Genomic DNA, 11,653 nt, shown 5'->3' on the forward strand with positions numbered 1-11,653 from the left:
ATTGCAAACATGTATGCTTTCCTCTTCAGAACTATTTGAATCATATTCATAACTGGATGTGTAACAAGAAAGCATATTCTCCGAATCTGAAGCCATTGTTTGGATTCTCCAGCAATGCAAGACGTCTTGGCGTGACGTCACAAACTGGGGGCGGGACTTTCTGAAAATGCCCAATTCGCAACTCAATTTTTTGCAGATTTTGGACACTAAGTCATTTTTATTGGTGTTTTGCATTTGAATAAAAATATCATACTGCGTGTTTTAGGTATTTTAGATGCTATAAAACGTTTTTCTGATGTCAGTTAGGAAACAAAAAAGTGACGTCGGTTGTCCTTTAAACATATTTATATATAAGACTACAACATACAGTAAAGTCTCGTTATATCGATATTCAAGGGAGTCCGAAAAAATATCGATATAACCGGGACTATCGATATATCCGACCCTGTTTGCATGTAATTTTCTCCGTGCGTGCATAGAAATAGTATCGATATAACCGGGACTATCGATATATCCGATATCGATATAACGAGACTTTACTTTACATTGCATACAAAATATAGCACAGAACCAACTTAAGAACGAATTCACCTTACAAACGACCGTTCGGAACGTATCTTGTTTGTAAATTGGGGAGCATCTGTGCTTCTATGGTGGGAAATTGAGTTGCTGACTGCTGACTGTAATTGCCAGACCTGATGTGGCTCATTATTACTTCACATATACGGCGCACCTGCGTATAAGGCGCAGCGTCATCTTTTGAACAAAATCAAGGTTTTCGGGTGCACTTTGTACACTTGAAAATATGGTAGTCTTAAAAGAATAAATAACCGCTGCTGGATGATGAAAAATATATTCTGATGCTCCCACTTTTGATGCCTTTTCACATCATGGGTAGAATATATTGACATAGCAACACAAAGGCTGAAATCTGATTAGACTAAAAATATATTGTCACCTCCATATTCTGTACGAGGAGCAGTCTGATGAAAAGAAACGATATGTAACTAAGAAAATACATTGTTGGGAATAATAAATAAATAGAATTTAATAAATGTAAATAAACATATCAATGCTACTGATTCAGTGGTATTTTTCCGGGTTTTCCGTGCTGTACCTATAAAGATAACGAACTGTCTCGTTCATTGTATTTGATAAATACAAATGTGCAACACTGCACGTACTCGCAGAACAATGCAATAATCAGACATTTTGCAAGTAGTACAATGTTATGAGTGTTATATTGGGTACTAGCGCCATCTTCTGCTTCACAAACGTCATGCAGTCAAAACAGCCCCAACTCAACCCAACGACAAAATGCTTTATTCACATAAAACTGCATAATTTTCTGTTTTAATCGTCACAATTTTAACAGTATACCTGTATATTTGATCGCGTTACTGAATTCATTGTTTTAATCACAGCGTCCATTCGGGATGCGTTTCGTTATGTAAATAGATATTTAGGCTTTTTATTTTTATTGTAATCCATTTTGGCGTTTACATAACGTGTCCTGTAGGTGGCAGTCGTGTAACATTGTAACATCTTCAGCAGAATTCCCCCCCATTGAGCTTTGCTGCATTGAACCACATTTAATTTCTACCTCGCCTCCCTTTTCTTTAAAAGATTCACAGAGTCACAAACAGATGCAGTATTTTGTAATTGTACACGTGGAATTTCGAAGTACCATATTTTCCGGTGTATAAGACGCACCCAAAAGCCTTGATTTTCTTCAAAAGATGACTCTGCGCCTTATATGCAGGTGCGCCTTATATGTGAAGTAATATTGAGCCACAACAGGTCTCGCAACTGCCGACCCCATTTCCCTCTGTAGAAGTAGTGCGTACTTTGGAAAACTTGTATATATTTATCTATTATACAGTAAAGTCTCGTTATATCGATATCGGATATATCGATAGTCCCGGTTATATCGATACTATTTCTATGCACGCACTGAGAAAATTACATGCAAACAGGGTTGGATATATCGATAGTCCCGGTTATATCGATATTTTTTCGGACTCCCTTGAATATCGATATAACGGGACTTTACTGTATTTGGAAAACCTTTTCATTCACTGAAGGTGTGTCCTATATATGGAAAAAGTTTGAAAATACACAATTTTTTCGGTGTGCTCCTTATCCTCCGGTGCGCCTTATACACCGGAAAATACGGTACTATCATCACTCATGGGAAAAGTGCATTCGGCCTTCTGTAGTATTGCATGATTTAAGTTGACATTGTCAATCATGAGTTATGGGATGACACACTACCTCCCATGCCATTCAGATCCTCATTGATGAGAAACGTAAATGTACTAAGCGTTCCATCAGGGTGCATGGAAAGGGAAGGTACTTCCTAAAAAATAAATACACATCTAACGGTATATTATTGGTGGTGTATGAGAGGAAAAAAATGCATATTTTATCATTTTTTTTTCGTTGAGGGGGAGATACCGCATGACGAGAATTCAACTTCAATGTTCCGAGTACATAAAATATATGTTGAAAAATAAAAAAAATCATCACAATTTAGTGGTATATTGCCCTCATGAGTCTTCAGTCCAGCAGGCCTTTCCCCCAACCCACAAAGAAGAAAAAAAAATCTCTTGATAGCCGAACTTTCTCATCGCCTTTCTTTCCCACTATTCTCCGTTCACTGCAGATGATGTTTTGCATGTGTGCTTTTGAAGAAACAGAGCAGCTGTCTAGTTACATTACAAAATAACAATGAATGCGCTTGTCAACATAAACCCTGGACAAGATGCCCAGTAGCTGGAAGATAGATGGAGATGATTTACAAGTATAACCACTCTTTCTTTTCCTGCGTTCACAAAAGCCACATCCTTTTCCATTCTTTATTGAGCTTGCTTTCATGGCTGGCTTCAACAAGGAATATGTATGGCAGGCCTCCAAACATACTCAGGCATTGCAGACACATGGAAGGTGTACAGATGAGATCCATCTGCCAGGAATCAGTCCTCGAGCCCCTTTTGTTGATCTACTTAATGCCAATAATGGCTGTTGAGCTCCAGAGGGACAACAAGAAAACAACAGCTCTATCCATAAGCTGGAACCAGGAGGGAGTTTCGGCGCAAGCGGCAGCGATGTATGGCTGCTTTATTACATTCCATTCATATTCGGGGGTGGGAGGGGGGCAAAAAGTGTGATTCAAGCCGATAAATCCATACGTAGAAAATCGGCATGTGACAGGAGCAATAAACAGTCGTTTCAAAGCGGTGACACGGGAGGCGGTAAAACGGATCTGAAACCGGTACATTTAACTAAACTCCCGACTTGTGAAATAGAAGTAATGCAGCTGTGTGGAAGAAGGGGAGGCGCATAGGCGATTGGGCGGTAAATGTATGGAAGGGGTCATAGGTGACATTATTGACAGGACAGGTGAAATCAATCAGAGTGGAGGGACTGAAACAGAAATCCCCCCCCTGAAAAAAAAAAAATATCGAAGGTCACGCTTGAGTGTGGCAAACATTGACAAACGACCTTTCACTGTCACATTCACACCTATGGTCAATTAGTCTTCAAATACCTTAACGTGTGTTTTTGGGAGGGATCTCAGATGAAATCTAAACACAGGCAAATCCTACACATAAAGATGTCAGTCAAGATTCAAACTCAGAATCTTTGATTGCGAGGCAGATGTGTTCGAGAACATGTTCAGGAAAGGAATTGTATTTCGATTACAGTCTTGTAAATATTTCACTGTCAGTCACGAATTGAAAATATGACATAGAGTTTTTTTTTTTTTTGCCATGACATTTTTGTGCCAATAAAGCCATGGCCCCTGGCTGTTTTATCCTTTCCACATGAGGGCATCATTTCCCTTTTTTTCCATGTGAACACTGTTCATTTAACGACAAGGAGGTTAAAATGTTAGCGAAAGAAAACAGATGGTTTGAAAGGGCAGTAAAATAAGCTATTTTTATCAAACAGCAAAACCCTTCACTAAATCGCCATGGTGGGGTGAGGTTTAATTTTGATCGTGCTTACAACACACTTCTGAGATGGTTACCACATAGGCTTAGTTCAATGAAGCTGATGAAGTGATTGAAGGGCAAATGGGGCAATCAGGCCAGTCGGAGACCATAATCAGTCAGGACAATTGAAGTAATCAGTGTAGCCTCAGGAAATAGTCCTTTAGAACCTTAGAACAGGGACCTATCATAGCAGTGGTCTGGCACCGCCACCTCTGGACAGTAGGGATATATATGTAGGGCCAGAGCTGCCAGCAAAATTTTAGTTTTCTGACAAAGCCTCTTGGATGAAACGTTCAAAGAAGTACAGATGATGGCTGAAGAAACCTTTTCATCACTTTGTTCCAGCTTCAGCTGTGGTTAAAGCGCTTTATAAACCAATATGTATGTATTGCATTGTATTCTGGACAGCTGCCCTCATTTCAACCTCATATAACTCCAGACCCATATCATTTAGGGATTAACTTTTTTTCTGATGAAAGAAGAGAATCTAAGGTTTCATACGCTGCATTGAATGTTTGCGTCATCCTAAAACTCAATATTCTATGTGTCATGGAATTTGAGTGACAATGACAAAAACCCTGGCACCGGAGTGGACACATTTTTGCATATATCTGGCAATAAATGAGTTGACAACACTTAACATCCAGCCAAATGTAATTATATTGACCGAACAATTGAAATAAATACGGCAATTTTGGTGATTACAACAAAATTTCAATCCTTAATTTTCCAAGACTATGATTAATAATGCTTCAGTGGCTCTAATTTCAAACTGCACATTCTGTTGGTAAAATTGTACAAATCTCTCACTGGAAGCAACTGTATCAGACGATTAAATTTGTTTCCCCGCCCGATGTTTCCAATAACGAGCTAGCGAAAATAATTCCTGTGACAACATTTTACAACATAACATGACCTTCAAAAGCCATGACAAATCACCAACATGATTGAAGATAGCACACGTTTTCCTCCACCACACCCCACCCTGCAAAACATTCAGGCAAAAGTCTGGAACTCATTTCTTGTCCACTTTCAGATAAGAAACTGCGTAGGACTTTTTTTTTGGTGACACTCCGCAGATCATGACTTCGGAGTCGCTCGTACAAAGAGTCTATTCAACATCTTTGCGAAAGATATCGTTTCAACGCAGATGCCATCTTTCAAGTTCCATACGGGACACCCGAGAGAGAAGCGGTCAAAATAGAACTCGGAAAGTTGGAAAGTCTCACACTTCAGGTATGCGTGGTTAAAAAGAGGAGAGATTTAAAATGCGGCTGAATGAGAAGAAGCAGAATTCTGGACTAAACCACTAAAATTGATGTCAGATTTATTAAAGACCACTCAAGGGAAGGTGGTTTTCGGATGAATCCCATTTACTCCTGCTTACATGCGCAGACACACACAGACGTCAGTCGAATGAGCTCAAGTTCGTTGCGGTTATCACATTGACGTTGACTAAATTGTGTGCTTATATTTTAGTGACACCCGTGATGTCGAGTTGACAGCTTGGTGCACTCTAACGGCCATCCGAAGAACTACAAGAAACGTCGTAACAATGGTATGGCATTATAATTGACGGCAGGTTCGTCACAATGTGCAAAAATGTGTCCGCTCCTGTGCCAGGGTTTTTGTCATTCTCTTTCTAATTGTAGGAACCACGGAATATTGAGTTTTAGGACGCCAGAAACATTCAATTCAGTGTAATATACCTTAGACTCTCTTCTTTCATCTGAAAAAAAAGTGTTAAGACCTAAGTTATATGGGTCTGGAGTTATCTGAGTTTGAAATGGGGGGCGGCTGTACAAAATACAATACGATACATACAAAGTGATTTATATAGCACTTGAACGGCAGCTAAATCCATAACAAGGCGCTAACATGGACAAAAGGCAAATGGTGCCCCCTTGTGGAAGAGAAAAACAATGCCAGAGGTCTGACCAACACTTTATTGGCAAAAGCAAGACCCGAACACATTTGGGAATGGCGCTCCATGTCATGCTTTTCATATCCCGAATACATTTGGGAATGGCAGCGAATGAGTTAATTTATGTACAGTATATATATACAGATATATACTGTATATTTTTTTCCAAATATTTACCATTGACTTGACTACCATTAGCATTAGCATATTGACAGAAGAAAACACATTCACAGAACACAGCGTAAAATACGTGGGAATGGCGTTCCACGTCATGCTTTTCATATCCCGAATAAACTCGGTAATGGCAGTAAATGAGTTAAAGGACAACCAACACCGTTTTTTGTTTCCTAACTGACATCAGAGAAACGTTTTATAGCATCTCAAATACCCAAAACACGCAGGCTTATACTTTTAGTGAAATGCAAAACACCAATAAAAATGCGGTAAAGTGTCCCAAAAGAAGAAGATGCTTTCTTGTTACTCTTCCAGTTATGAATATGATGCAAATAGTTCTGAAGAGGAAAGCATAAATGTTTGCAATCGATTAAAGAAGTCCTTCCGGATCAATTCGAGCCATCAGGACTCCAATGTAGCGTCCCAGAAAATGCACAAGATGGCTGATTTGTCTGCTGGGAATTTGTGTCAACGAGTATCAAATCGCATTATTAATGTGTTTTCCTTTTAATTTCGCCATCAACACCGATCAACACGATGTTTTCAGACCAAAAAAAGTACCCAAAATGCATTGTGTGTCGCTTTCTCGGTCAGGGGTGTTCCGGACGTGACATCACGTCTGCAGCGCCCCGCAACTCAAAAACAAGACTTCCTGAATATTCAGCGCGAGTCTTAAAACGTAAAATATAGCTACGTATATGCGGTGGAATCTTTGTAAAATACACTCAGCAGAAGTCATTTGAAGTGATTTTACAAATTATGGACACAACTTGTCCGGGGGCGTCGGTTGTCCTTTAAGTGGACACTTTGTGGGTCACTCAACAATTTTTTTCGAGATTCTGCGTCATGAATAATTAATTACATTTGCTGCGCTGGAATCAGAATGCATTGGCATCTGACCTGTCGGAATAGCTTCCATGCGCTGGTACACTGTCCAGCTGTCAGTAGCTGGTAAAAATAGAGGGTGCAAGCGAGTGAAAAGACATCCACTACACTCTCCTGTAAAGGCTGCTGCCCTGACACCCTTTGGGTAGATATGAGACGCAATTAATCCCGCGTTTTTCTCCATACAGTTACAGGAGAGTTTGTGTGTGGACACAATCTCCCGACACCTCCTTGACACGAGACTCAAGGTGGGAGCTCTGCCATGCAAGAGCCTCTGCCTCTTCTGCAACTTTAGATTGATTTATCTCAAAGTGGGTTCATAGTCACATACCAATTGCTGGAAATTCCTCCGTTAATATTTGAAGAGAGTGCGATGGAGAAGACACCGTAGATGGAGATGAAGCATTACCTTCATTTTTATTTCAAAAGCTTAGCAGCCGAGGAAGGCAAAACCAAAGCCTCAATGCGATAGTCTTCTTTAGAATCAACTTTGAGTCATTTGTGTTCCTGAAATTGTAAATGATGCTAGTACAGTCGCTCCCCGACTTACGAACATTCGTGTTAAGAACAACGGTACATACGAACATTTTTGCGTGTACGTCTGTATAAGCTCTCGGCCGTACAGGAATGGTCCATCGATGAAAAGGTTTCTTCAGCCGTCATCTGTACTTCTTTGAAGGTGTCGGACATTTTGCTTCCCATCCAAGAAGCTTCGGCAGCAAACTAAAGTCTTACTGATAGTTTCGGCCCTATATAGTTGAGAGCAGGGACCTATCATAGCAGAGTCCGGCACCGCCATGTCTGGACAGTAGGGATATACAGTAAAGTCTCGTTATATCGATATTCAAGGGAGTCCGAAAAAATATCGATATAACCGGGACTATCGATATATCCGACCCTGTTTGCATGTAATTTTCTCCGTGCGTGCATAGAAATAGTATCGATATAACCGGGACTATCGATATATCCGATATCGATATAACGAGACTTTACTGTATATAGGAATATTTACATCCAAAATATAGCACTGAAGCAACTTACGAACAAATTCATCTTACGAACGACCGCTCAGAACGTATCTCGTTTGTAAGTTGGGGAGCGTCTGTATGTTGTTGTTAGATATTGAAGAGTCTCAGATGGCGAGCAATGCTCGAAATGCTTGAAAATTCCAAAAACAAAGGAGGTTTAAAAAAAAAACAAATCAGTCGTATCCCACAGGATAAAAGGATTCGCTCACCCTTTGTCATCTTGTTCCTGGAACTTCCTCAAAATGAACTCTAGCTGAAGGTGTCGTTTGCAATTAGCATGCCAAAATGAAGACATCCTTCTGCTGTCAAGACCTTTTGATGTATTCATATCATTCCAGCCATTATATTTATGGTTCGACACAAATTCAATATACCGTTAGTCATGCGCTCCCACTGGACTTCTCTGAACCCCCCACACCCCACCAAAGTAAAATACTCAAAATGAATCACTCATCAAAGGCTCGGTTTCAACAGCATGACAGTTTTCTCTGCAAATACCTCATTTGTTATTGCATTTTGTAATCCCCGATACATTTCAGCATGACAGAAATCAAATAGCCCATATGTTCCGTATCAAAGGTGGATATGAATGTTGACTTATCATCCCAGAAGAGACTCCTGGTTAAGTGCTTGGGTGGGGAGGGGGTCACAAAAAGCTGAGTCGTTACTCTCTTCACTTGGGAATTCACCTTCTCACTGGGCACTTTCGGATTAGCACCTATCTTCCTGAGAGTGCTGTTCCGTATAATCCCCATAAATAGCCTTGACAAGCCAAGTGGGATTTAATAAGCTCCCGAGAGGCCATAACGCCGGACCAATCTCCATGTGTGGGGGCGCTTTTTTTCTGGCAATCGCGGCTCGGCATATGAGGGTGTTTAGTCGAAAACATCTCAATCATCGTGTTTGGGAGGAGGAACGAAATAGTGAAAAATACTAAAAGTCAGCAGGGGTTGAGTGTTAATCGTGAAACATTGGCTTGTTTCCAATGTCCGACACGGTGACGGACAAGCGATGGATGCTGTAAAAGGTTTCTCTCCCGCACACATTTGGTGTTAATTACCAGTTTTCAAAAGCAAGGTGGGATGCATATGTATTTTACATTTTCCGATAGACCGCAGAAATCGCAAAATCTGCCGTCATCAGAAAACTGTGGATAAATATTAGGTCGCTATAGAACGTGATTTATTTTTTTATTCTGCCGGAGTTCGAAAAGCAAAAAAATTGTGACCAATAACTTGACACCATCTGAACTTGATGATCTTCAGTTTTAGATGAAACAGCTGGCTTTGTCATTGGACGTGAATATTATATTCATAATGATAAATGAACACCGATATATTTATTAATATCCCACCACGTCAAGAGTGTCAAAATCACTTCAGCTCGTCATATCCTTTGAGATGTCCCATGAAAGCAAACGATGTGCCTCGACTTCGTGAATCTTGATAAAATAGCAAAACTGCTCACTGTCTCCACGTTTACAAATGTCGAGATATTGACAGCATATTGGGGAAGGCAGGGGGGGGGTTACCAATTACCATTAAAATAAATGTAATAAGATTTGGAACATGTGTTTGGATTGGATTAGCCTGTATTAGTCTCGCAGTTGAGACATTTACATTTTACAGCAAGAGGAAAGGAAAGGAAGAAGTAGAAAAACAAAATATAGAGCTGCTGTAAAGGCAGCCACTCTCTCGGCGCCATCTTGAAGTCAAAACAACAACAAAAAATGACAACACAAAGACAGATTGTCATTCAATCTTAAGCACTTTCTGCACCCTCTTTGTTGTATGAAGCAGTTCTAGATGAAAGAAGAGAGTATCAAAGTGTCCTTTTCACCAGTGGATCAGAGATATCATGGTGGAATGTTGAATGCAAACACAAAGCTGTTGTTGAAAAAAAGAGACTGTCTCACTTCTCCTGCCCCACGCAAATCCGCTTCAATTCTAAGCCGCGACAGTTCCACAATATAGTCCGCCACAAAAATGAGTTTGACCCTCCCTGCTCAATGTCAAAATGCAACAAAATTATTGGCAGACTTTTTTCAATTTAACACTTTCACGCACACTGTAATCTAAGTGTCCTTGAGAGTTTTGAAAGGCACTTATAAATGGAATGTATTATTATTATTATTATTATTATTATGATTGTGATTATGATTTTTATTTCATTTTTATTTTTATATTTATTTTAATTTTTCTGTTTTTGTTTGTGTTTGGATTTTTATTTTTATTTTTATTATCATCATCGTCATTATTATTATTATTATTATTATTATTACAGTAAAGTCTCGTTATATCGATATCGGTTATATCGATAGTACTGCTTATTACGATACTATTTCTATGAACGCAAGGAGAAAATTTACATATGATAAAATTTACAATTTACATGATCAGATATATCAATAGTCCGGTTATATAGATATTTTTTTCCGACTCCCGAGAATATCGATATAACGAGACTTTACTGTATTATTATTATTAGGATTATTATAATTATTGTGATTATGATTTTTATTTTATTTTTATTTTTATATTTATTTTAATTTTTGTTTGTGTTTGGGTTTGTATTTGTATTTTTATTATCATTATACTTATCATCATCGTTATTATTATTATTATTATTATTATTATTATTATTATTATTATTATTATTATTATTATTATTACACAATCAGTTGTCCATTGTAGTATGCACTGTCCTTGCAAAGGGTTAAATTGTTAACCGGGTCCAAGTTTTCGAATGGACAATGCATGGTAATGAACTACAGATGGTTGTACACCCCCCATTTTGATATCTTCAAATCTCAATCAGTGCAGACATCGCGGAGTGACAAAGATGTAAGTTAGCAATAGCCTAGCCGCTGTCTAAAATGTGAAGCCTCTCTCAACTTTTGGAACACTAGAAGCAACAAACAACCACAAAAATCAAGTTGGTCAAACCCTTGGGCCCCAGAAGGTCAAGATCCATGTGGTGGTATTTTTTTTTTGGGAGGGTGTGCGAAGGAGAAAGGTAGTGGTGGTGGTGGGGGGGGGGCATTTGCAAAATTAGTTTCCATTTATTTGGACTTGGTAACAACAGCTTCGAAGCGTGACACCTTCACAGATGCAAGCTCCGCTAAGCACCGAGGACCATGACTCATGTGTCCTCAAGGCAAGAAAAGCGGACCGAGCCATTGATTATGTTTAGCGCTGGCCCGCCCTGACCCATAGAATAAGGTGACATGATGTAAACCATTTGAACGCCGCCGGCGTGATTTGATGCGACAGAATTCTGTTAAACATACACATCATGTGGCCAAGTTTATAGCACCTGTCCACCTTTTGAACTAATTTCCTGACATGAAACCGATAAGGTTAAATTGGAAGTCAAGAGGGCAAAAAAAAAGAAGAAGAAAACAAAGCAAACAAAAAAAAAAATATAGGACATTGGAAAAAGAGTCCATTCATCAATCGTGACACAATAATGAGACGTTTATTTCTGATTAGTTCCAAACACCATGCCAGACACTTTAATTCGTTTCGATGATATCAAACAATCGTGCTTTCTTTTTTTTTAATTGCTGTTATCATGACTTTGTATTGTTTGACAACAAATCTATATTTTTTTTTTTCATTGTTTATTTTTTGTGCGCAACGGTT

At 39.1% G+C, this 11,653-nt stretch overlaps 1 long non-coding RNA gene across 1 annotated transcript in view; it reads left to right on the forward strand.

Moving 5' to 3' along the window:
- The first annotated feature begins 5,113 nt into the window (after positions 1-5,113).
- LOC148883029 (uncharacterized) overlaps positions 5,114-11,653 on the forward strand; it is a 10,102-nt gene continuing 3,562 nt past the window's right edge. The window contains exons 1-2 of the long non-coding RNA XR_016118647.1: positions 5,114-5,234; positions 5,478-5,556. This is a non-coding gene — a long non-coding RNA (uncharacterized LOC148883029). The remainder of the gene's footprint in view (positions 5,235-5,477; positions 5,557-11,653) is intronic.

The sequence above is a fragment of the Hippocampus bargibanti genome, linkage group LG20, assembly GCF_051943395.1.
Source record: "Hippocampus bargibanti isolate YZ-2025 linkage group LG20, ASM5194339v1, whole genome shotgun sequence".
Lineage (NCBI taxonomy): Eukaryota > Metazoa > Chordata > Actinopteri > Syngnathiformes > Syngnathidae > Hippocampus > Hippocampus bargibanti.